Below are 24,952 nucleotides of genomic sequence, written 5' to 3'. Positions count from 1 at the left end.
CCTAGAGCAACCAAACTCAACATTAGAAATCAGAATAAAAACTCTAGAAATAATATTTTCTCCACTTTTGCAGGACTTTTTGCAGGTTATTCGTGAAGTAAACAAAATCTTTAGTGAATTTTCTATTTTTGATGTAATTAAAATAACCACGAACCGAATGAATGAAATTTATGCTGCACTCACTCCCGTAGACAATTTTTTTTTGTTTTCTTTAACTATAGAAGAGATTTAAAGTGGAAATTTATTCAGTATGAAGGGAAACTAGACTTTTTGTATTTTCAACTCTTTTTCGAACCATCTGTCGATGTGTGTACAATTTAAATGTTGTGCTGGAATTTTGACTACTTTGGGCTATTAGTTTATGACGTAATTTTTTCTTTATTATGTTACAATTCTTATATTATGTGCTCTAAATTTTCGTAACTGCCTGTGCTTGTATTTTTCTCGTGTTCATCACATGTCGCCAGCTCGATACTTTTACTTGCAGCTCAGTATTCACGATTACCTTATTTGAACTTGTAACTTTTATGTATTTTTCCCTACTTCTGTGGACTTTTGCATTAACCTTAGAATTTTTATATTTGCATTTATGTTGACATACTCGAAATAATATCTTGTTTCGATGGAGGTAAGGTCATCGAATGTAGGCGCTCCGGTGATGCACCATTCTATTCGGGAGAAAAGAAGCATTTCTCATTTTTTTCCCCCATGTAAAGATTAATGTATTCACAAATAATTCATATTCAGTTTTTGAAATCAGTGTTGCTGAGCTCTTCCACGTTCATTTTGTTAAATGAATGTGTTTAATTAAGTGTTTCCATACTGAACTGAATGTATAGGATATCACACGAAATTGATTCAAAACCTGAAGCATTTATCTTAATGCAAGATAAATGTATGTGTGTCGGCATGAGTAGCAGGCGATACATTAAAAGTAAAGCTTATTTATTCCCAACATACTGACTGGTGTCAGCTTGGGGGAGAGTCCTTATTTTTAAGGTAGCATGGGTTCTAATTTCCGTCGTGTAGCGGGCTAAAATATGACTTCATGCTGAAGCAGAAATGCTGCCAAGGATTTTCATGCTTGGGCGAAATTAATCAAAGCGCTGGAGTTAAGACCTTGGAGCTTCCCAAGGACTCAAAGGTGGGGATGAACATCGTGGATTAGCATATGAATGAAGAGAAAGTCATCTCGAACTGAGAAGAATGAGAAAATTGTTTACAATAATATGAAGTTCAAACACCTAAGTAATGAAAGACTGTCATGAATTCGAGTACTCAATATGTAGATTGTTCTTTATTAAAGAGCTTTACCATGCACTTTTTTAAAAATTAATTAATAAATATTAGTATAATTTTAAGAATAACAGATGCTATTATGGATTAATACCAAATGTATTTTAGTACAAATGTAATTTAGTTTTACAAGTAGTAAAAATAAAATACATTTGTACAAGACCTTAGTAAGTCCTGTGGTGTTTTATGGAAGTGAGTGTTGGACATAAAGCAGACGAGAATTGAGTGATGACATTGAAATGAAAGATTTTGAGAAGAATTTTTGGAACAGCAAGGGAAAAAGGAATGAGGAGAATAAGATATAATTTTCAACTGTAGCAAAAATTTAGAGAACGAAATATTATAAATGCTATTAAAGCTTCTCAACAAAAATGACTAGGCCATATATACATGTGTGGAGATTTAGAGATGAAAGCCCAATGAAGAAACTGACATTCCAAAATCCAGAGAGAAAGAGAAGAAGACGACGGACGAGGTGGCTAGACAACGTGGAAAAGTGGTTAAAGAACGTTGGTGTCAACAGGTGGAGGACTATGGCGTTGGATGGGTCAAGATGGCGGAAGCTGACTGACACAACCTTGGCCGGAAATCGGCTGTAGAGCGTAAGAAGAAAAAGAATTTTAAGGAATAATGAAACTGATAACACAGAAATGGTATATAAAATGATAATTACATTCAACTTATTTCTCTTTGAAAAGTTGGATTTAAAAATATGTCATTATTAGCAGCCTTGTGATTTTGTTTTCAGTCAAATGTCATGTATTTGCTTTCACTCTTCACAGGTGCAAATGGACGAATGGTAAGATCGCCGAACACTGGTAGTTCGACCCGAATTCAAATGCCATGTGTCAGTGAAAAAGTACTCTACAAAGCCATTCCTTTCCTTAGGCATATAGCCCCATTAATCCAAATAATCCATCAGTCCTCCTGCGTATCCTCCCCCCCCCAATGGTGGGCACTAGCCATTGTAGGCGTTGGTCACTACTAAGGTCGGAAGAGGTAGTCACTTTATTATGAATGCACTTAATAGCTGGGTAACCGTTGCCTCTATGAAGGGATAGACAATTTACATCCATGCCTTCTCTGGGATTCGAACTCGGGCTCTTCGAAACAGTAGCCAGAGTCACTAAACAATTTTGCATCTGGACAACCTTCCTGTGTGTCCTTGTTGTAAGCAACTGGAAGACCCATAGTTGCCTTGTCAGGACTTGTGTTTCTCTTTATTTGCGTTGGAAACATGAATGATCCTGAATAGGAACAGGGAGCTTACTCAAGCTATGTTCAAGAAGGTGTGAAGTAGACAACACAAGCACGAAGGGTATACGAAACCCTTTATTTTCAATACTTTACAGGTATTTCCGAACTTCGGAATACAGAGACCAACCACTTATGGTCTGAACGTAAGAATATAAAAACTACTAACTAAAACTCTAACTAAAAGCTAACTTTGAATTAGTATACAAATGCCTAGCATTAAGACTGGCCTTTATTTAAAAAAAAGGTACGTATGTAGTACGCCGAGCTGCTAAAACTACGATACGTCTGCAAATATCAAGAGGGCTAAACCTCTGGCCTTAAAGGCAACCAGCAACCGAGTGAAAACTCGTAAAACTACAGTGGCAAGCGGCTTGCTTCCTAAAACTCCTTCTCTCTCTCTCTTGGCAAAAAGCCACAACTTAAATACTTGGACGTTAGCAAGACAATTTGCATAAACAAGTTAAAGCATTTAATTCTGGCCGGAAGTAGAAAATAAGAAGGGATAGTACAGTTTTAAAATAAAATAAACGTTAGTAAAACTTAGGATCCTTACAGCCTGGCAGCTTGCAATCGGAAGAACTAGGTCTAGCTAAAAACTGGAAGAAACCTGGCGAGATTTTGGCTTGACGGCATAGTTGATTTTTCCTGTTTCACGCTCCGAAAAGCCTAATACTCCCTGCATTAAATTTATTATACAATATTACTTTAATCTCGATTTCTAATTAACAACCTGTTGTGTAAATAAGCAACGGTAGGATTGTATATTGCTGGTGTTAGCCGACTAAGTTATATTCTTTCAGATGAAGACGAGGAGTATTCGTTGGTTTTAATATCATTCTTTAGACCTACCATGCCTCCTTTATACTGTTGTTTACTTACGAAGAACTGATACAAAAATTTGGTTAAGGGGTATCAAAAACCGCTATACCGACAATGTTAAATTGGCCCTCTGCTGTAAATACAAGCTTGAAATTTTTTCTGTAATTAAAGTATACCTATCTGATTATACTGAAATGAGCTTTTGAAGCATTTTGAATTATAGAGTAAATTACAGAATATTTTGTTAGGCATAGTAAAATTTAGCACTTTTCTCACACTAAAAAATTAAAAAAAATTTTTTTTCTAAGTTTATTAAAAAAAAGCTCATTTCAGTAAATATTAGGAAACCTAATAAATAAGCCATAAAAATTTTAGACACCTGTGAGCAACAGTTCCTGAGAAAAGGTACATCGAGTATTAAAAAAATCACGCTTGGAGAAAAATGCGTTTTTATGTAAAAATCCTCATTGGTCAAAGCAGTAGATGACAAATTAAAACTAGATTTTTTTACAGTTCTAATTTTCATAGAGATTAAAGAATGGTATTTTTAGAAAGATAAAATTGTAGAGAATTTGAAAATGCAAAAATCCGAAATCATAATTTTTTGAAGATTTTGGGGTTCCAACACCTCTTAAACTGCCCTCCTGGAAAATATTAAATCTTCTTTTAAAAAAGGCGAAAGTTCCGTTGTTCAATTTGACTTCATTGTTATAGAACACGCAGCTCGGACATATTTTCGTAAAAGTGTTCGAATCAAAATTTATTGTTTAATTGAAATCCACATCTGACAAATCGCCGGTTTTCGGGGCACTTGATAGAATGCCGAGTGTTTTCGAATAATCCTTAAAAATTAAAAAAAAATTAGTGGAAAAGTGAAGTCTCCAGCGAATTCGAGGGTGATTTGACAAAGCTATTTTCAAATAGACGTTTAATTTTAACGTTGGCACGTTGGCATTCCTAGCTAGCATGTTCTTCCAGTTAAACTTTTACGAAGCTCAGATCTGATTAAGTGTTAATTCTTAGATTGATGGATAGCTCGCCAAGTCAACTTTGAGCGACTCTAAAAAAATCCGGATATAGCATTGGTGATTTTTACTTTTTAGATTCATAACAAAACGTTCCCTTTTGAAAGGTGGAATTCCTGCAGCATCTGAAAGAAAGGATTTGTCCCGCTTGTCGTCAGATTGTTTCTACTGTATATTAAGCGTATGTTATTGCAATATCAGCAGCCACTGTCCCTTTCTGAAGCGATCTGCAAAACTCCTCTTGAAGGGATTCACGGGGAACCTGTATGTATTCATTTGACACTATCAAAAATCACACTATCAACATCTCTTTTGGAGTAGGATATGGCAACCATTCTTCCAGTAATATGGACACGACAATAACATCAAAAACACATGATTAAAAAAATGACAACAAATGACTTAACAAAATCTCCTTCCTTACACTTTCCTAACAAGAATTTATTTTAAAATGTATGAAACAAATAAGGAAGTAGAGCGGAATATGAAACTATTATTGGCCTTAAAAAGCGATAAAAAGGTGGAATTTTTTGTTATGAAAGAGCTTAAACCTCTTAAAATTATCCGAGCATTGTTTAAAGCTAGATTTTAGAGTGTTAAAAAGGAAAAGTTCTTTTTCAGGTGGACAGCGATGTTGGTGGAAACCGGTTTGACTCGTCGTGTCTTTGGAAAGTTGACACTGCAATTTTTGTTTCCCTTTCTGATAGTGCAACCACGCGGACAGCAGTGCAGCTGTCAAACACTGTACTTACTCGGTTTTGAAATGTCAAAGCATTCCTTCACGCTGTTTCCGATACCACAACTATTTAAAAAAACCTCCACGTCTTATTCTTAATCTGTTACCTTATCGTCCATTTGTTTTCCTTTTTCTTCTCTCCTCTTAAAAAACTTCTTACATTTTAGTCTTTCGACATTAATTTATATTTCTTTTATGTTTATTACAAAATATTGCACAAGTAATACATGTATTTGTTGAGCAAACTCAGTTAGAGGCTCACTTGAGGTCATGTCGCCGATTAGTATTGCAATTAATTTTAATTGAGCCTTTTGTTTAAGTAAATAACCTTTGGTTGCTTTGGCTAATTAATTAGCCAAGCAATCATTGAACGAAATCTTTTACTTCGAGCTAATAACAATACTGAACAATTAAGAACCATTTTCGCTATGTCAAGATTGCTTGTAATTACCCGGATGTTTTCTCTTTCTTCGGAGCAGAAGCTCAGAAACGTAACTGATAGGGAACTTCAGAGAATAACTTGAAATATTCTTGGAATGGGGACCAAAACTCGAAATTCAAATACCATACTCATAATATAGTATTATATATAATATTATATAATATAATTATATATAATATTTCCACAGAAGAGGAATGTTCAAAATAGCTAATGCTATAAAGCGCATTTGATACTGCAGTTCCAGAGTAAAAATGTTATACCAAGTATAAACAATAATATAATACTAAAGCAGTAAAAGTTATCGCGAAAAAGGCCTATAGTAATAACTACGAAACGATATAAACTTCAAAAGCAAAAAGGGATTAGAAAAGACTAGAAAATTTTCATATTATGAACGCAAACATTCAAAAACATTTCAAAGACAAAGAACTTATATACAAAGAATTGCAATAAATGGTAAATTATCCCAACTTGAGGTTTCATACGGACATATCAAGGGAAAAGCGTGAGAAAACTTGAATCTAGCTAATACAATAAGCGTGTTTCGTCAAACATAAACAATTGAGACAGAAAGCGGAAGTTCATATAATATATATAATTAAATAGAATTAATTTGGTAGCATTTTTATAATATGGACTTTGGCAAACTATGAGATTGCAACGAAAGAATACAAATTACAAACTCTTATGTAATAATAATGCTACAATGTAAAAGGAATCCCTTGCAAGAAATGTAAGCATCACGGAACTGTCTGAAAGAACTGTAGAATTACAACCCACAAAATACTGAATCACACAAACCTGTGAACAACCATATTCCATATGATTTCACACTTTCAACAAATTTGTAACTAACATGTAAAATCAGTTGTATCACCATGTTGCAGTAATATTCATATACCACCATGCATAATGTAAATTTTCTTAGATGTAAATGTATGTACGAAGCACTCGGCACACGCGGACGAGCCCCCTAAGGCACTGCTGGTAGTGGTAAGGCCAGAGGATTGCGTGAGGCGGGCATCTTTTGTTCTAAGTTTAGGCTATTCGAGTTAGGAAGTTTAGGCTATACGAGTTAGGAAGGGACAATACCTGGATCACCTGTTGGTAAATATCTGATGTACCCCCTACTTTTACCTATACCTATACCATACTAATATCAAGCATGCAAACTATGAATGTATTACTTAGACCTATGCTAAAAAAAGGAATTTGAAGCTCATGAAGTACTAATTCGATTAACAGAAAATTTGCACTTCAGTAACTTCGCAATTTATAAATCTAAAGCATGTGGGTCATGATTATTATTGCAGAGTTTTGCCGCCCAGACAGTATAGTGGTTAGGGAAGCCTGACTGCGACACCGAAGGGTCCAGGTTCGAGTCCCGACCAAATGTAAAATTGTCCTTTCATAGGAGGTAAAGGTTTTACTGTGGAGGCACCTATTAGGAGTGCCGAATGCTGTTATAGGCAAGTACCCGCCATTGGAAAAAAACAACAACCTCTTTTTAATGTATCGCGTGATCTTTATTTAATAATTCAAATATGTATTTTAAATTGCTAAAATACATTTTCTTTTCCTATGTTGAAAAAGTTGACCGATTTACGATAAACATCGAAAGTTTTGGAATGTTTTTTAAAAAAAGAAAAAGAAAGAGAGAAAACACGAAAACCAACTTGCACCCGATAAGTCTTTTTAATCTGTAAAAAATCGGGGCGGGGGAATGGCGGTTGCGTTAATACGTAAGTACCTGAAGGATTTCCTAACCCATAGCAAATATCATTTCCCTCAAATAAGAAATATATCCGTGAATTTGGGTCATTTCCTCTGTAATTGTTTAGAATTCTAGTATAATTATGATACTTATGTTTTAATTTTATTATAATTGTTTTAGATTTAAATAATTCCTTTTCAACTTTCCGTTGTAACTTCACCAAAAACACAGCAAAATAATCCTACTCCAAAATCTAGTTGGTTGATTTATTTCATTATGGCAAAGCACTCGAGAGCTATTTGTCTAGAAGGGAGGGATGCCTTCGGGAAGGGGGAAGGACTTTAAGGGAAACTGGCTCGTATACATGTTACACATGGCAGAAACTATGAAAATGCCTATGCAGCCAGCGCTTTCGCCGGGAATCGAAACCCAGGCCGAATTATCAGGGTTTAGGGACAACCGCTCGACCGCTGTTGGGCGTACTCCAAAATCCGAGTCAGACTTTTAAAGTACCTAACACTTTGTTGGTCTGCAGAAATAGGAATATGGACTCTAGAAAATATTGTTTCCTGAAGTTACGCAACACCAGCGGGTCAAGTGATTAAAACCGTTGTATACTGGGAGTTCGACCTGGGCTCGATACCAGGAGAATGGACTTAATTGCATGGTTGATTTTCGTGGTTTTCCTCTCGTATAACGTCAGTGCGAAAAGGTTTCTCTTATACAGGCCTTAACGAAAGCATCCCTTTCTTTAAACAGATATCTCTTATGGGTTTTACCATATCCGAATAACAGTGTAATCTTCCGTACGTTACATATAAAAAGTCATCTTCGGTTGCCTTCCAAATATGGTAAACAATTTTCACGCCAAGCTGTCAATCTGTATATGTCCAATATGAAGCCTAAAAACACCATCCAGTCAAATGATGGTCTTAATCTGAACTGATAATTCTGAATGCATTTCTAAGATTTGAATTGTTTCTAAATGTAGATTTACATTACAGAATGCATAAGATAATGCATTTTTAGTTATTCGTGTAACTATTTCGTGTTTGGTAAATCGAAATACTAATACGAAATCTTGACGGAGATTGGGATTTGCATTTAAGAATTTTTGTGAAAGTTTTGTGAATTTTCATTAATTACTTCGACACCGTGTCGTGAATTTTGCCTTTTTTCCCAGCGATAAAATTAGTGCCGTAATTATAAATATGGATTTTCCGAAAATAGGTTATGAAAATGCAAATCATGGACATCATGTGATGCTAATCATGGAAAAGTCAAGTACTAGACTTGACGCATAAATTATTCATGATTTTTTTAATATCCTTCAATAATTCCATAAAATATTCGAGGCTGCATAAATTTAGTTCAAACGTGAGCAATGCACATTTTGTAAGTTACAAACAATGTATTGTTGGTGAACCAATTATTATTCTTGCCGCTGTTGAACTAAGAGCTTGGATTTTCATTATAAGTAGTCTTAGGCTGCATATTTCTTTAAAGAAATCAGGACAATGAGCAGGTGTAAGAGAAACAATGAAGTTCTATTTTCGTTGATTTTCTCCATTCACAATTTTATAATTTACTGAAAGACTGCTTCCTTTTGCTTTAGAAAACCCAACCCGGCGAAGAATCTGACATTCATCAGTTATTTGGTATTATTCATCAGCTATTTTGATTATTATGATATTAATATTTTTCAAAAGAACTTGCCTATGCACAATAAATCCTTTTTGTACAGAGTAATGATCTTAAAACTTTGCTCACTATAGGAAACCACAAAACTATAATTTTTATTTTGCGGAATTTCTAAGGGACTCACTAGACTAAACGTTAAAAAATAATAATAATTAACAATTTATTAAAGTCTGCGTATAATTTGTATGGAAAATTAAAAGAAAATTATTTCTAGGAAGAGATATTCGAATTCTGGAAATCTTGAAAAATATTCTATATATAGTACACTGACTACCAATAAGTATTTGGACACCTGTGATAGAAAAGAAAGACTAACTTTATTCAAAATCAATAGTTGGTAGAGCCTCCACGAGAGGTATTTACAGCGTGGACCCTCCGGGGCATACTTTCCACAAGTCTGTGTATGACAGTTAGTGGTATTTTCTTCCACTCTGCTTGGAGAAGACATAAAAGTTCCTTCCCCGATTTTGCAAGGATAGTGCACCCCTGAATTCGGCAATGCAACTCGTCCCAGAGGTTCTCGATAGGGTTCAGGTCTGGACTCTGGGAAGGCCAATCCATTCGATGAACTCCATTGGCACCATACGAAGCCTTGGTTAACGTCGAAACATGACAACTGGCATTAACTGTCCTGAAAGTAACAGGGGCCCAACCCGTAAAACTGCCACAACGTAGGAAGCACATTGTCATCTAAAATAGTGCAGTAGGCATCGGAGTTGAGCTTACCATGAATGGGGACCAAGGGTCTCAGCCCATACCAGGAGAAACACCCCCAGACCATAATTCCCACTTCGACGAACTTGACTGTTGGCACAATGCATTCTGGCAGGAGACGTTCTCCAGGTAGACGCCAAACCTAGACCCTGCCATCCGAACGGTAAAGGGTGAACCTTGATTCGTCACTCCAAAGAACCCGTTTCCACTGATCTACGGTTCAATTTCGATGTGCTTTGCACCCCATTAACCGAGCAGTGCGTTTGGACTTTGTGATCAAAGGCTTATGGGCAGCAGCACGACCATGAAAACCAAGCAGATGTGTTTCCTTACGGATGGTATTCATTGAAACAATACTCCCGGATGCCTGTTGAAACTCCTCGCGGATGAGGGCCATCGGTTGGGTGCGGTTCTTCCGAATTTCTCTGAACAGCACTCGTCGGTCTCTACCCCCCCCCCCAGTTTCGTTGGTCTGCCGACTTGGGGCACATTCCGACAATCACCCCTCACCTTCCACTTCTTAATCACATAGGCCACTGTCGATATTGGGTACTTCAGATCGCTAGATATGTCCCTTAAGGATCGGCCACATTTGTGATACCCGATAATTATACCTTTCTCGAAATCAGAGAGCTCCGAACTGCGAGGCATCTTGCATGCGACTAAAGCCGAAGCTGTTTCCTACACGATATATACCGGCGGAGTCCGTGGCGTACCTTGGGACCGCAGATATCGTCATTTGCATAGGTGTCCAAATACTTATTGGTAGTCAGTGTATATATATATATTAGTTATACTATATTATATATAAAAATATATACTATATTGTATATATTTTTATATATAATATTCTCTTATATTGTATATATTTTTATATATATTATTCTCAGCACGCAATTTAATTAACTGCAATTATATTTTTGAAAGTATAAATTATCGTCTGCTACTTGACAACTTTGTTTCCATGCAAAATAGCGCTTTTAAAGAAGCAATGGAATGAAGTTTATGTTTATGCTCTTTCCGAAGAAAGTTATTCGTATTTAGTTATTAAAAAATGCAGTGAAAAACATGAGTTTTTGGTATCTAAAGGATCATAGATAAATCAATAAGAAAAGGAAAAAACATCAAAGTTTGGCTTCAAGGAAAAAAATTGTTCAAATTGCAAATCCAAGGAAAAATGGACTTTCGAATGTCGCAAAGATAAGAATTTTAATGTTAAAAGACAATTTGCGAAGTCAAAGGACAGTTGCATAATCACTAAAATGCTCAGTGTCAACTGTAAACAAAGTGATTAATGCTAATTCGAATCTTGAAAACGATAACCAGGAATCTATTTTCTACCCAATTTTTCAAATATGAAACACCTTCTCTTTACCCACAATGCCATCAGTCAGTAGAGCTGCATCATGACAAAGCTACTGTTAATTTCCTGGAAAAAATGGAACAAGAAAGATGTATCAAAGCCACACCCTTCACTCATATTCCACCAAATCTCCTGATGTATCATCCACAGATTTTTGCGCTTTTAAGATTTTTAAAAAGCGGATTGTTCGACCTACAACCCAGGCCCACGAGCGGCCGAGCGGTCGCTGAACACTGGTAGTTCGGTCCGAGGTTCGTATCCTGCGAACGGGCTTGCTGCATGGGCGTTTTCCTGGTTTTCCCCATGTGTAACGTGTATACGAGCCAGTTTCCCTTAAAACGTCCTCCACGAAGGCATCCCTCCCCTTAGGCAGATAGCCCTGGTGTGCTTTGCCATAATTAAATAAACCAATCAACCTACAACCATCCTTGGAAAGCTGTTCAAGAGGAATGGGTAAAATTCATCTTCCATACCACTAAAGGCTTTAATTACGTTGTACAAAGATAGCGAAGAATAAGAGGTGTCAAATGAAACATTTAAAACACAAAAATATTAGTTAAAATATTTCTGTAAATATTGTTGCGTTTTTCTCTTCCTGACACCAGTTGTTACGTTATTTTCTTCCTTCACGTTCGTACGGGGTTTGTAGATTTGGAGTGAATAACGACGACACTTGATGAAGTATCGAAACACACTTTATTAGCCAGTATTGTCAGGACAGCTCCAAAACACGTTTTACAGTCTTCGATGAACAACTAAAAAAACGCTGACACGATCAACGACACAGCCTTCAGGTTATCAGGCTATCACGGTGGAGACAGCTTCCTGCAAGGCACCCGACTCTGCTTGGTCGTTCTTGGAACTCCACGTACTCTTGAGACTCTCCACGCTACAACTCGCGATGCACTCGACGACACACGAGCACGGCTCCCGACTCTTCGGTTCAGTCATTCCCGGAGCTCAACACGCTCTCTCGACGATGCACTAACCGCATTACAGTACGAGACTCTTTCGGTGCACACGACGACCCACTCGGCATTCGCTGCTCGGCTGTCAACTCGATCGACTTCGCAGGGATTGACTGGCTAGATGAGACACCAACTTGATACTGACTCTCTCGCACTCTATGCGAGGCACAAACACTAACTGACTGCGGACCAGCAGGGTTTATAGCTTTCGGCTTGTGTTCGGGAACATTCTGGGCTAAACCGGTAAGAATTCGTTCCAGAAGTTTCTCCAACCGTCCATGGTATATCGCCAATTTTGTCGCGAAATATTGCCAAATGGGAGATTTCTCGTCAAATATGGCAACCCTGCCCTCCTTTGCCATTTTTTATGGTAACCCTAAAACTGCTTCGCAGGGAAGCCATCTTACCGCGCATGTACATTTCGTAACAATATAATGACAATCGTCTAAAAAATGGGCGAATAGCCTGTGTAGAAAGCGAATACTGCAAATTCAACCGACCTAACTTCTTGGTTGCTCTGCTTACCAAACAGTTTATTTTCTAGAGAAGAATTAAACATTCCATATTTCATGTTTACCTATTTTTTCATATTTCATGTTCTTGGCATAATCCAGCTCTCCCCCAGATACTTGCTTTGATTTAAAATGATTCCGGAAAATGTAAAAACTCTGAAGTATCAGTCAAATATTTTTATCGAATTAAATATGCTGAACATGAATCTCAAGCTTCGAGGGTTTTTATTATGTATCGTCTTTAATACATTTCATTTATACTTTCTTAATAACTGCAGATATATTTTTGAAAGCTGTATTCCTAAATTTGTTTTCCATTAAACGCATTTTCAGCTGTAGTAAAAATTTTTGGTACTTACGTATTATTTCGTCGACCGTTGGCGGAAATTTAGGGAACGGTCGCCAATCGTTACTGAAAATTCTAAAAAATGGGGTGACCTATAATTGGCGCTAAATCGCGCCACTTGGGCGGTCGACAGGAAAATACGTAAGTACCGAATCCTTTAATATTAAGTATTTTTCTTCCCTTCCTTCTTATTGTCCTTGTATGAGAGATGCGAAAGATTTGACAAAACTTTGGCATTTGAGAAAAATTTAAGTGTCGTCCTACCTCCAATCATTTCACTACAGTTTTACTAATAATCGTCTCCTTCCTTTTAGTTTAAGTAACGACAACAAATAAAATCGAAATATTATTTAATTAATTATTTTAGAGGTTTAGTTTTTCTGTCTGTGAACAATTCTTTCGAATTTTGGTTATGGCTTTCAGAACCCCTACAGAAGTTGTATAGAGCCTTAGGGTTTCGAGGAAGTTAAAGACCGCTGTACAAAGGCAAGCACGGATATTGGCCCCCCAGCCGCCGAGCCGTAACGTTCCTAAACACTGGTAGTTCGATCCGAGGTTCGAATCCCACGAACAATCTGGCTGCGTGGTCATTTTCGTGGTTTTCCCCACGTTACACATGGGGAAAACCACGAAAATGCCCATGCAGCCAGCTCGTTCGCAGGATTCGAACCTCGGACCGAACTATCAGTGTTCAGCGACGTCACCGCTCGGCCGCTCTGGTGGGACCCTTGTTAATACGAACCAGTTTCCCTTACAAAGCCCTCCATTAAGGCATACCTTCCTGCGGTTGCCTTAGGGCGGAACATATAAATAATTGAAGAGTTGCAATGAGTGTGAACAGTCCCTAACGCATAAATAATACAGAACAGAATTGCTTAAAAGGCGTCCTTAAAGAAGTATATTAAATAAATTATTTCGGTCTACATGTAAAAATATACGACACGAAACAATCTTCATGTAAAATAAAACAGTTTTATTAGCCTTCAAATGAAGGACAAAATAATTCCAAATTGTAAATACGAAACGTTAATGCAATATATTATAATTTTATTATTTTACGTCAACGTTAATGCAATATATTATAATTTTATTATTTTACGTCAACGTTAATGCAATATATTATAATTTTATTATTTTACGTCAACGTTAATGCAATATATTATAATTTTATTATTTTACGTTAACTTTATTATTTTACGTCAATAAAACGTAATATCATAATTTTAATCGAATAAAAATAAATTTGTTTTGTTTTATGCAAACAAAAATAGTTTAACTTAAAAAATGTCAATTCTAAAATTCTGCTTGAATTCTAAAACTAAACATAAACATTAAAAATGTTTAAGTTTAATTTTATTATGAAAAATAATGTTCAATAATAAAACAATGTTTAATTTTATTATGAAAAATAATGTTCATATCCAGTTTTAGAATCAATATAAAAAAAAGTTGTCCTTTCTGTCCTCTTATTTTAATCGTAATTGAAATTGTTGATTGATTTTGGAAAAGAGTTGTAATTTTAAGCAAATGAAAAAAAATAAAATGTAATTGATTAATTATATCGAAAAAGTGTATTTCGCATTAGCTCAGCATTAGCTTTATGGAATTAAAAATATTTTACTTTTCACTGTATAATCTTTCTGGTGAAATAATATACCACAAAAAATTGCGTCACAGTAAATAAATTATTAAGGGGGGGATAAAAGGCAATCCTTTTGAAGAAATTAAACAATGAAGAATCTGCATAAATATATATGTTTCTCACATTGTGATAAAACAACGGTACCTTGATCCATCAAATTTTGAATGATATTTAATAAATAAAGGTAACACACAAAACTTAAAAAATGTCTCTTCGGACGTAATTTAAAATCTGAAACCTTTCAGATTTTAATTATATATATATATTTTAAGTCAAAGGCACAATTTGTCCAGAAGAGCTATTAATTTCGTTTTGGCATTTTGCGTTGGTTCAATATAAACGACATTTCACTTTTCAAATTGTTATCATCAAATATTAGAGCCCTGCATTATATTTAAGGAAATTAAATAATGAAGAATCTGCGTGACTGTATGTTCATGTTTGTTGCACTGTCTGAAAATAACGGTACTTACAGACACCCAGTTTTGAATAACGTAATCCTCCACTTGAATATGCGAATCTGAAAGCCCAAGTTTGGAGTTTGTTTTATTATCTGCTTCATATTTTGTAAATCTTTAACGAATTTTTGATTTACAAACACAACGATTTCAAGACCAGCAATGCCAAAAACAGTTCCAAAAACAAATTAATCTCCAGCGCTCGAGACTGTGCACCGGAAATGGCAAAGATATGTTGTTTTTAAATTACTTTATGATTAGTGCTGTTGAATTGAATTTTATGATTTAAATGCGAAGAACATGATATTTGATAAATAAAGGTAAACGCACAAGACATTGTAAAAGCGAAGCTTTGAACTTAATATAAAATTTGAAAGCTTTCTGATCTTTTAGCCCAAAGGGGCGTTAGATCCATAGAGCTATTGGTCTCAAAGCATATTATCCCCCTGTATTATATTTAAAGAAACTAAATAGTGAAGAATCTGCATGAATTAAGGAATGTTTCTCGCATTGCTAAAAAAAAGCGATTCCTAGATTTAGGATAACGTAGTTCTCCAACTGAACATGGGCGCTTGGAAGCTTTTTTATTATCTATTTCAGATTTTAGGTTAGGTTAGGTTATTTAATTACGGCAAAGCTTCGAGGGCTATCTGCGTACGGGGAGGGATGCCTTCGTGGAGGACTTTCTAAGGGAAACTGGCTCGTATACACATGGGGAAAACCACGAAAACACCCATGCACCGTTCGCGGGATTCGAACCTCGGACCGAACTACCAGTGTTCAGCGACTTTTACCGCTCGGCCTCTGGTGGGCTTCAAATTTTAGGAATTTTTGATTAACAAACTTAACGATTTCAAAGCGACCAATGGCAACACTGTGCGGAAAAGAAACATTTTTATTTCCAAGCGCGCAATCGGAAATCGGAAATTCTACAAATATTAAACAAAATAACAAATATTATTTTTTAAATATTTTATAATATTGCTGTTGAAGTGAATTTGTTGTGGTTTAAGTGCGAAGAACATGATATTTAATAAATAAAGGTAACACACAAAACGTTTAAAAAACGCCCTTTCGGGCGTAATATAAGATCTGAAAGCTTTCAGATTTTTTTTTTTTTTTTTAAATCGGAATAACTGTAATCTTTACGTTTGAAGGTATGTTATATTACAAATTTGATTCAAAAGTAAGCAATAAAAATTTTAATCTGCAGGTATTGCTCATTAGCATTAATTAATTGTTAATTGTCACAACTGTGAACAATTTCTCGTTACCTAAGTGTAAGGAGAAAATAAAGTAAACATACAAAGCATCCCTACCTGTGGTAAAGTAGTTCCTCTGTGGTATATCCAACATGTCCTTTGCTAGACAGTAACACTTATCCATGTATTGCATTCATAACACAGTATCCAAACAGTCTGCCACAATCTCGTTAATCACTCCTCATTACTCATTCAAAGACATCCTTCATCTGACTTCATGTGTCTATTGTAAGACACGACACGGTTTGATGATAGCATCTACGAACGCTGTATCTTTTCCAACCGAGGTGGGTTAAGAAAAAGAGACGGACCCTTGCCGGAAATTGAGACACAATGGTTTTGCGTAGCGTACGAATTTTCTCACGCAGGAGCTAATGGACAGGTGGGAGCGAGGAGTGTATCCTGCGGGGTTTACCTGTTGACTGGTCCAAACCGAAGAAGTGTACTTTCTCGATGGTGCTTATACGAACCGGCTTCTAGGGTTGCTGTTGCTGAATTGGGTACGGCAGTCTTCGGGTTATCGCCAATTAAGTCGCATTTTTTTTTTTTCTTTTTCTTTTGCTGCTTTTAATATTTTCTGTCCGTTTTGCAAAGAACTGGTATGTTCGAGACAAGAACAACACCGTTTCTTCAACGAACTAGAGATGAATTTTTTTTTTTGTGTGTGTGTCCTTGGCTTTTAACAAAAATTTGCCCCAAAAGTATAAATGGCAAGTGATTGGTAGTATTTTTTTTTTTAATTTATGCTTTAGAAAAATTGATAACCTTTGTCATAAATAAGCCAGCAGCAATAGCAGTAGAATCGTGACGGCTGCGTTACTCGCAACTCACGTGAGCTTGTTTATCGTTTTTTTTTTATAGTGCTTCTGTCTAAGCACTTCTAAATATGACAAATGGTTTCGGTTGTGTGGATATGCTTTCCGTATTCTTAAAAGAATGATGAAAACTATAAACAATGCCCTCCTAACATAAATTTCGTGACCAAGGAATTTATAGATTTAGCGTGTCCTTGATGCGTTTTTGCCTATTGGCATGCCCAGTTTGATTTTTAACGAGTGATGTATTTTGATAGAAGTTCGTTCAGCTGAAAATTCATTCAAACTAAACTTTCTACCAGGGGTTCTCGACCGGTGGTACGCGTGCCACTGGTAGTACGCAAAAGAAAAATGGATGGTACGCAAAGAAGTATTTTTAACTATTAAATTCAAAAATTTAAACCCCAACATCCTGATTGAGTTTTTTCTCTAACAAACGTGAATTTATGCGATCTGAGCTTTGTTCATGAGTGGTGGTACTACAGGTTTTCAATTTTTGTTTAGATGGTACGCGTTAGTCAAAAGGTTGAGAACCGCTGTTCTAAACCATTCTACTTGTTGTTGTTGTTGAGAGTCTTGTCTATGTATTTCATAGAAGAATGGCCAGAGCATAAAGGAGGGTGCGAGGATCTCCCACCCCTTTTCCCTACCACCAAACGACACGAGAGAATTTTCGCCTGGCTGTGTATTTAGAGTGCCCACATGCCGCAAAGACACTATACATTTATAAACATCCATGCCTTCTCCGAGATTCGAACCCGGGGCCTTCGGTATCCCAGTAGGCTCCTCTAACCACTCTAATAGCAATTACATGACGTATTTCCTCACTGGTCATGGGCCCTTTCCTTCATACCTCTGCCGCTTTGGCTTGAGAGAGAATGGTAACTGTGAATATGGGGAGGAGGGTCATCCAGATCATTTTGTGTTCTCCTGCCCACACACAGCACTTAACAACCTCAAGCAACCAGGAGCCAGATTCTGGCTAAATTGGTTCCAGAATCTACAAAGTAACAGAGTTGCCCAGCGGAAACTGAAAACAATAATTGAGTACTGTACTAGCAATTACTCTTCTGACACTGGAAGATAGTAGTCATAAAAGTCTATATAAGCTAGTTCAATATGTCAGCAACAGAGTATGTGATATGTATGTTCAATATGTAATTTTGTATTTATGCTGTGCCAGGTTCTCATACATAAAGTTCCTTCTGTATCTGAATGATGTAATGTAAGTGTACATGTTTATACTTTTATTTATGGTACCTAATTCATACTAAGGACCACGCGTACCTCAATGGCATGCTTCTTGTACACTTTAACTATCATGATAACGTATATGTATAGGTGTATATATCAATATGAGTGAGAGTATGTATACTTTTATTTGTTTCGGAATATCTATGTATGTAAGTGTGTACTATATATCTGTATATGAGTTTGTATTTATATGTATATGTTACCGTGAAAGACCGAGATTGGAGAATGTCGATTTTCACCGGAGAATGTCAACATTCACCAAATACGTCGGTGAAAGATCGAATATTTCTTTACATTCTTGTACATTCGGACCCTCACCTGTGTAGGTCGACAATCACAGATATGCTCTGGTGTAGGTCGAGAAGAGAGGAGTATATGTACACGCTGCCATTCCAAAAGGAAGTGTTCCGCAAATAAATGCAGTTGTAAAAGCAAGGGTCTCTTGTGCAATTCTAAGTGTCATAATAGTTTAAGTTGTTGCAATAAATAAGATTTGAATCACATAATTTGGTAAGTTTATAACTTCTATTATTTTCCTTTCTCATTTTGAATGTACTGTGTGTTATTCTTAAGTTCTTATTCTGAGTCTCAAGTGCGTTTTTTCGTGAATGAATTACGGAGAAGGAAATATAATATTCTTATATCTTCAACATTCACCATTAGTACACGGTGAATGTCGACATTCACCGGTGTAAGTCAGAAATAAGAGTATTTGGAAAATATTTCGGACACACACCAAGCGACTATGTGAATGTTGACATTCACCGGTGAAAGTCGACATTCTCCAGAATTCGATGTTTCACCGTAACATATATACATATATTTTGATTGTACTCTTCTTCAAGTGCCTTGTATATATTTCTTTGTACATTGTTGTACTCTTCTTCAAGTGCCTTGTATGCATATGTATATCTCTTTTTTGCATTTTAAAAATGTCGTCTGCTCAGCCGGGGCTGCGGCCTGGTAGCTAGTAGTTGACTCCCGCCGAGTTGGTAACCAATTCTGCATGGATATATCTATACCTGGGTCAGAAGCCAACTCAACGGTTTACCTCCTCTAACCACTATACCGTCTGGGCGGATAAAGCCTCTGAGCACTTTGAAATTCTGGTTTTTTTAGAATTCTGGCGAAATAGCTTGCTACATGAGTGTTTTCGCGGTTTTCCTCCATATATAACTTGAAAATAAACTAAATTTTCACTTAGAAAGTATTCAAAGAAAATATGTGTCTCGTTAGGAAGGAAGCCCTCATATGCTTTGCTGTACTCAATTAAACAAATGAATAAGATTAAAATTGTGCGTTTAATACTTTTCTGCTTCATCGCAGTTAAGAGCAACCAGTACTGAAGAAACGGATTTAGATTTATTGGATTATTGGCAAAAGCCTATAAAATGTCAATACAGCCAGGCCAATTATCGGGACTTGACTCTGGGTCGAACTGTCTTTCAGCAGTTTTACCTATCCGGAAACTGTAAGCCTCGCGTGTTTTGTCGTTATCGAATAAACAAAAACCCTGCATAAATTATGCCGGGAGTATCTGTGTATAAATGTAAAAAATCGGATGTGTACACCACATGACTTCCTTGTACGGAATATTAAATTATACGCATTTTTTCCTTGAATTTCATTTAAATTGATTGGATTTACTTCGGAGACAGCGCATAAACCACAATAGAATAAATGAACTCTTTAAATTCACTATATTTGTTTACTATAACGACACTCTGAATGCAGAAAATTTATATCATTTGAAGAATTATCGTTGCCTCATGTTCTATTCAAATACTATAATAAAGCTAAAACGATGTATGAAAGAAATTAAGCAAACAAAACATAAAAGAAACAGTTTTTCAGAGACGATTTAGTATTTCTCATTCAATTAATTCAGTTCTCATTTCGCGACAAGGCAAAAATACATAAAAACTCAAAATATCTGCATAAAAATTACGAAGGAAATCTTAAACACTTCTTTCCTCGAAGAAATTCCAGGAAGGATTAAGCATGATTTAATTCGCAATAATAAATGAAGGCGTTATTTTTGTGTTGCGAAGCTTAATCTCTCTAGATTGGCAACAAATCTATAATTCTGCTGTTTTAAATGTAAACAAATATGTCCCGCCTTGTTATTTAAAACTTAACCGCACTTAAACAGCTTTTAAATTGTTGATAATTGTACAAATATTGCTTCCAGAATTACGAAAGGCAGAAAAACCTTAACCGGAGATAAAAACAACATAATTCAATCATTTTTAAAGTAAAAAATGTACAGTTTACAAACATATAAGAGTAAAGAAACTGAGATCCCTGAGCCGGTAACAGAGTGGATATATATATAAATATATTTATATACGTTTGGTGCGGCCGATGGCAACCAAAATACGAGGTGCACATCTACATGTTATAGCAGTCCTATATACAAAATTTCAACGTTCTGAGGCTACTCGTTTTTGAGTTATGCGAGATTCATACGCACGTACGTACATACGTTCGTACAGACGCCACGAAAAATTCTCTTCAGAATTCATTTTAAAGCAGTTTTATAATTTTTTTGGAGGAAACGAGTCTTTTATTCTGTCCTTACGTACAGATATCACGCAAAAACATCGTTAAATTGAATTCGATAGCGGTCAAAATGGATATTTTCGTTGAAATATGTTGCCTGAAACTTTTCGCGATTACAATACTTCCTTTTTTCTTCGTACAAGGAAGTAAAAAGGGTTGGTATCAATCAGACTAATTTGACCATTTAATGTGTTTTGGGACTATTGTGAGCTGATATTTATTAGGAGAGAAGTTGAAAACGTCGAGCTAAGTTTTAAAAATTTGGTTGGCCTTGACCGATTTATTTTTGTTCAGCAAGGTACATAAAATAATTCCACTTAGAGTCCAATCACAACATATTCTAAATTATTCTTCTATATTTCATGCAAACTAATAGCTCTTGCTGATATTGGAGTTTCCTTTAGGTTCAATAGCCGGCAGTTCATGGGATTCTTGCCGTTTTGTTGACTGACGAGCAAGGATGTTTTGCTTACTTCTTAAAATGCGACATGAATAATGCATTCAAGTTTAACAACGTGAAAACCATGTATTACAAATGATATTCTAGCAAATAACAGATACTTTTTTTGCAAGGAGTTTTATGATTTTATGGATCACAAGGTTTCGAAATTGAAGGACAAAAGAAGGAGGCTAATGTCGAGAATGCCAGGGAACAGCAGAATACTGAAATTTTCGCTGGATGAATGGACAGATTGACAAATATCTGAAAAGGTGATAAAAAAGCGCATTCACTGAAGATGATACTACTTGAAAATAACGCCAAAAAATGAACTTGCAGTCTGAAAAATTGTATTGCTATCACAACTTTCCATTAACCAGTTATTTATAACTTTATCTTTTACTATCACTTTTCCTTTTCCGTTTCCTCAACAGAAACGTAAATTGAGTTAGAGAGTGAGTGAGTGAGCGCCACCAAGGAAGACCACTGACCTGGCCTTAGCCTCACAGTATGTTATCTTCCTGGCAGAAACCATCTACTCTCTGCTCCATCCTGCTCCGGGAAAGCAGCCGAATAGACGGCTAAGAGCCTCATATAGTCTACATATAAGCTTGGATGTTGTTGTACGGGGAAAGAGTATCCTGTTAGGAACTACTTAAAATTAAGCAAAGAAGCAATCAAAAGACTGTTAAGAATCGCTATTAGAATAGACAGAAACTTGTGTTAGATAAAGTAAAGATAGAAGGACTTTGCCTGAAAAATTAACTGCCGTGGATTTTCTGGACTTGCTAAATGTCTACATGTGGGTGCTTATCGTGACACAACCGTCATATCTTTATGGGGCTTCTGTTAAATCGTTGGTCCTGCATGGAGGAAAGTTGTAACCTATTAAATTATTGCACATAGTAAACTTTAAAAAAAAATAAATAATAAATAAAAAAATAATAAAGAGAGAGATTAAAAGATGATTAAAAAAATCCTAGCGCCCAAACATAATTTAACGCAGTTTACTTTCCATGTGCCTGACTCTTATGTAAGAAGATTTAAAAGATTGTGTACCTTTTATCACTAAGATAACAAATTCCTGCATAATTTAGTTCTTTGCGCATACTTAAACTGTAGTTGTTTTACAAATTGAACCATTCACCTACATTTTCTTTCGTAGTACTTGCAGACAGGATAATACATACATAAGTACAAAACTGAATATTAAAGTGAAAAACTAACATGATACTGAGTACAGAAATACAGAAAGCTGATCCCTAATGCCTGCATACATAACACTTAAAAATGCATACATAATACATGAAAACTAAAAATAAAACTGATAAGCATAATACATAAAACTGATCATTAAGTACTGCTATGTAGTCTAAATCCTAGCCAAGTACGAACTGACCTTCATAGTACATGCTGAGAAGGAATAAATACAGACTTGAGTACTTTAAAGTGAACATAAACAGAAAAGTACAGTACCATACTCAGTAAAACTGATATCTGATTCCAAACACTTGAATACATAATGCTGATACATAATTACAAAGAAAAACTTACCTACATTAATTCCATAGTTAGTTTTATCACCTTAGAACATGCACATAATTTATACAATAACATAATTAAGCACGTAATGCTGATCACTAGGGAAGAGATTCAAACATGCAATTGATCACATAAATACAGATATTTCTTCCCTAAGATTTGCATAAAAAGTTGAATATTTATTAAAATTAAGAAGGCAAAAATGCCATACCAATAATAATATCATTCATAAACTTGAGGTGATAACATAAGTTGACCTTGCCCTTCTTGAACCTATTTATCACAAACTTGTAATTTAAATACACGATTAGTAAGTGTAAGAAAAACTCATTGCTGTTGAAGATTTTACTGGCACGATCTGGTCTTGCGAGTCCTAGACCTGTACATTAATTGCAAAAGTAAACATTATAAAGAATATAGGCAGGTTGTTGCCATAGTCCTAATTATCTAAGTTAGTCTTGGATTGAGAGGTTCGAGGTGTGTGCCCAGATTGATTTAGTGTGATTTATACATTTTATGATCAGAGCGCTAAGCACTTGATTATTTCTATTTGGGGACACTTATCGTCGTATTAGAGAATACTTTCTCTGACAATGGCTGATTACCGCTTGTAGCTTTTTATTTGCTGTTTTGTTTGTTCTCATATTTGCCGCCCATTGTGGCCAGTAAGCTTGACTTGGCTTTCTTATATGGTACTGTGCCGTGTTTGTGCAGTGGAAGACGTAGTGGTCTGGATCCCCCACCTCTCCACATTGACATCTTTCTGTGTCACTCAGGCTGAATCTATGCAGATAGGTCAGGAATGGGCCATGACCTGTATAAAACTGTGTCTGACTACCACTATTGCAGTTTAACTTTAGCGTTGTTTTTGGGAAGAACATATACGTTCTCCTTCCTGTATTGCTGTGTCCCATCTGGCTTGCCATCTGTCTATCAGTTGTTTTAGAGTGATCTTTTTGAGATGAGACCTAGGTAATTTATCTGGCAGTTCTGTTCTTGAGACCTCCTTTGCCGCTTCTTTTGCCAGGGTGTCTGCTTCCTCATTGCCTTTAATGCCCACGTGAGCCGGAACCCACGTGAGGCATGGCCTTTCTGATGGTGGAAGACTGAGGAGGATTTTTCTAATTTCTTTGACATACTGGCTTCTACTTTTGTAACTTTTGATTGCGTCAAGGCTAGAGGCAGAATCACTGTAAATAGTAATGTGGAGAAGTCTGTTCCTCTTCACATAATTAATTGCTGCTTTAAGTGCTGCCAGCTCAGCTTGGAATACTGAGTTCCTACTGCCAAGTCTTCTTTTCCATTTATACACAGCTGTATTACCTTTAGAACGCAGAAGGCACTGCCAGTACCCGTCTCGGTTTTTGAGCCATCTGTAAATATAGCTGTGTGGTTATCTTTTGGTGTCACATAGTGGCCTAGAATACACTTTTTTAGATGTGTTTCAGCCGGATGTCCTTGAGTCACTGGCTTGTGTTTTTCAAAGTCTTCAGCAAAGTGGTGTTGTTCCCATAGAACTCCATCCTCACCTAGCCTTAACACTCTTGCAATTAACGACTCCCTTTCCGCTTGCAGGTCTAGCGGAGGGAATTCCTGCTAGAACCTGCAGAGCTGTCGTTGAAGTAGTTCTGTAGCCCTTGCAGATGAGCAAGAGTTGCAGCCTGTGCATGGACAGAAGTAATCTACGCATGCTTACGTTGAGGGTATTTCCCCAGATCGCTACGCCGTAGAGAACAATTCTTTCTGTTATTGCTTGGTACCACCTCTTAAGCACCCATGGTGGTGCTCCCCACTGCAGTCCTGTTGTGCGTAGCATTGTGTTTGTGAGTGCAATACATCTTTTCCTGAGTTCTTTTAAGTGGGGAATCCAAGAGAGATTATTGTTGAGGATAAATCCTAGGTATTTTATGTTTGAAAAGCATTTTATTGAGCTACCGTTGAGTCTAATGGTAGGATTTCTTTTCATTACTCTTTTACGCCCTATAAATAGCATGGTAGTTTTTTCTGCTGAGATCGTAAGTTTATGTGTTTGTGCCCACTCTAAGAACCTATTTAGTGCATTTTGTGTAATTTTCTCGATATTAT

The 24,952-nt window shown here is 36.2% G+C and overlaps 1 protein-coding gene across 1 annotated transcript in view; it reads right to left on the bottom strand.

The window, feature by feature from the left end:
* LOC118189466 (uncharacterized) overlaps positions 1-16,926 on the bottom strand; it is a 296,336-nt gene extending 279,410 nt beyond the window's left edge. Inside the window, exon 1 of the mRNA XM_085823150.1 lies at positions 16,313-16,926. The gene's annotated coding sequence lies outside the window, so the exon portion shown is untranslated. The remainder of the gene's footprint in view (positions 1-16,312) is intronic.
* Positions 16,927-24,952: the final 8,026 nt, after the last annotated feature.

This window comes from Stegodyphus dumicola, chromosome 9, assembly GCF_044657685.1.
Source record: "Stegodyphus dumicola isolate Sdum_Otavi_A_Nest chromosome 9, ASM4465768v1".
Lineage (NCBI taxonomy): Eukaryota > Metazoa > Arthropoda > Arachnida > Araneae > Eresidae > Stegodyphus > Stegodyphus dumicola.
Note: the sequence above shows the minus strand (reverse complement) of the source record. Positions and strands in the feature narration are given on the sequence as shown.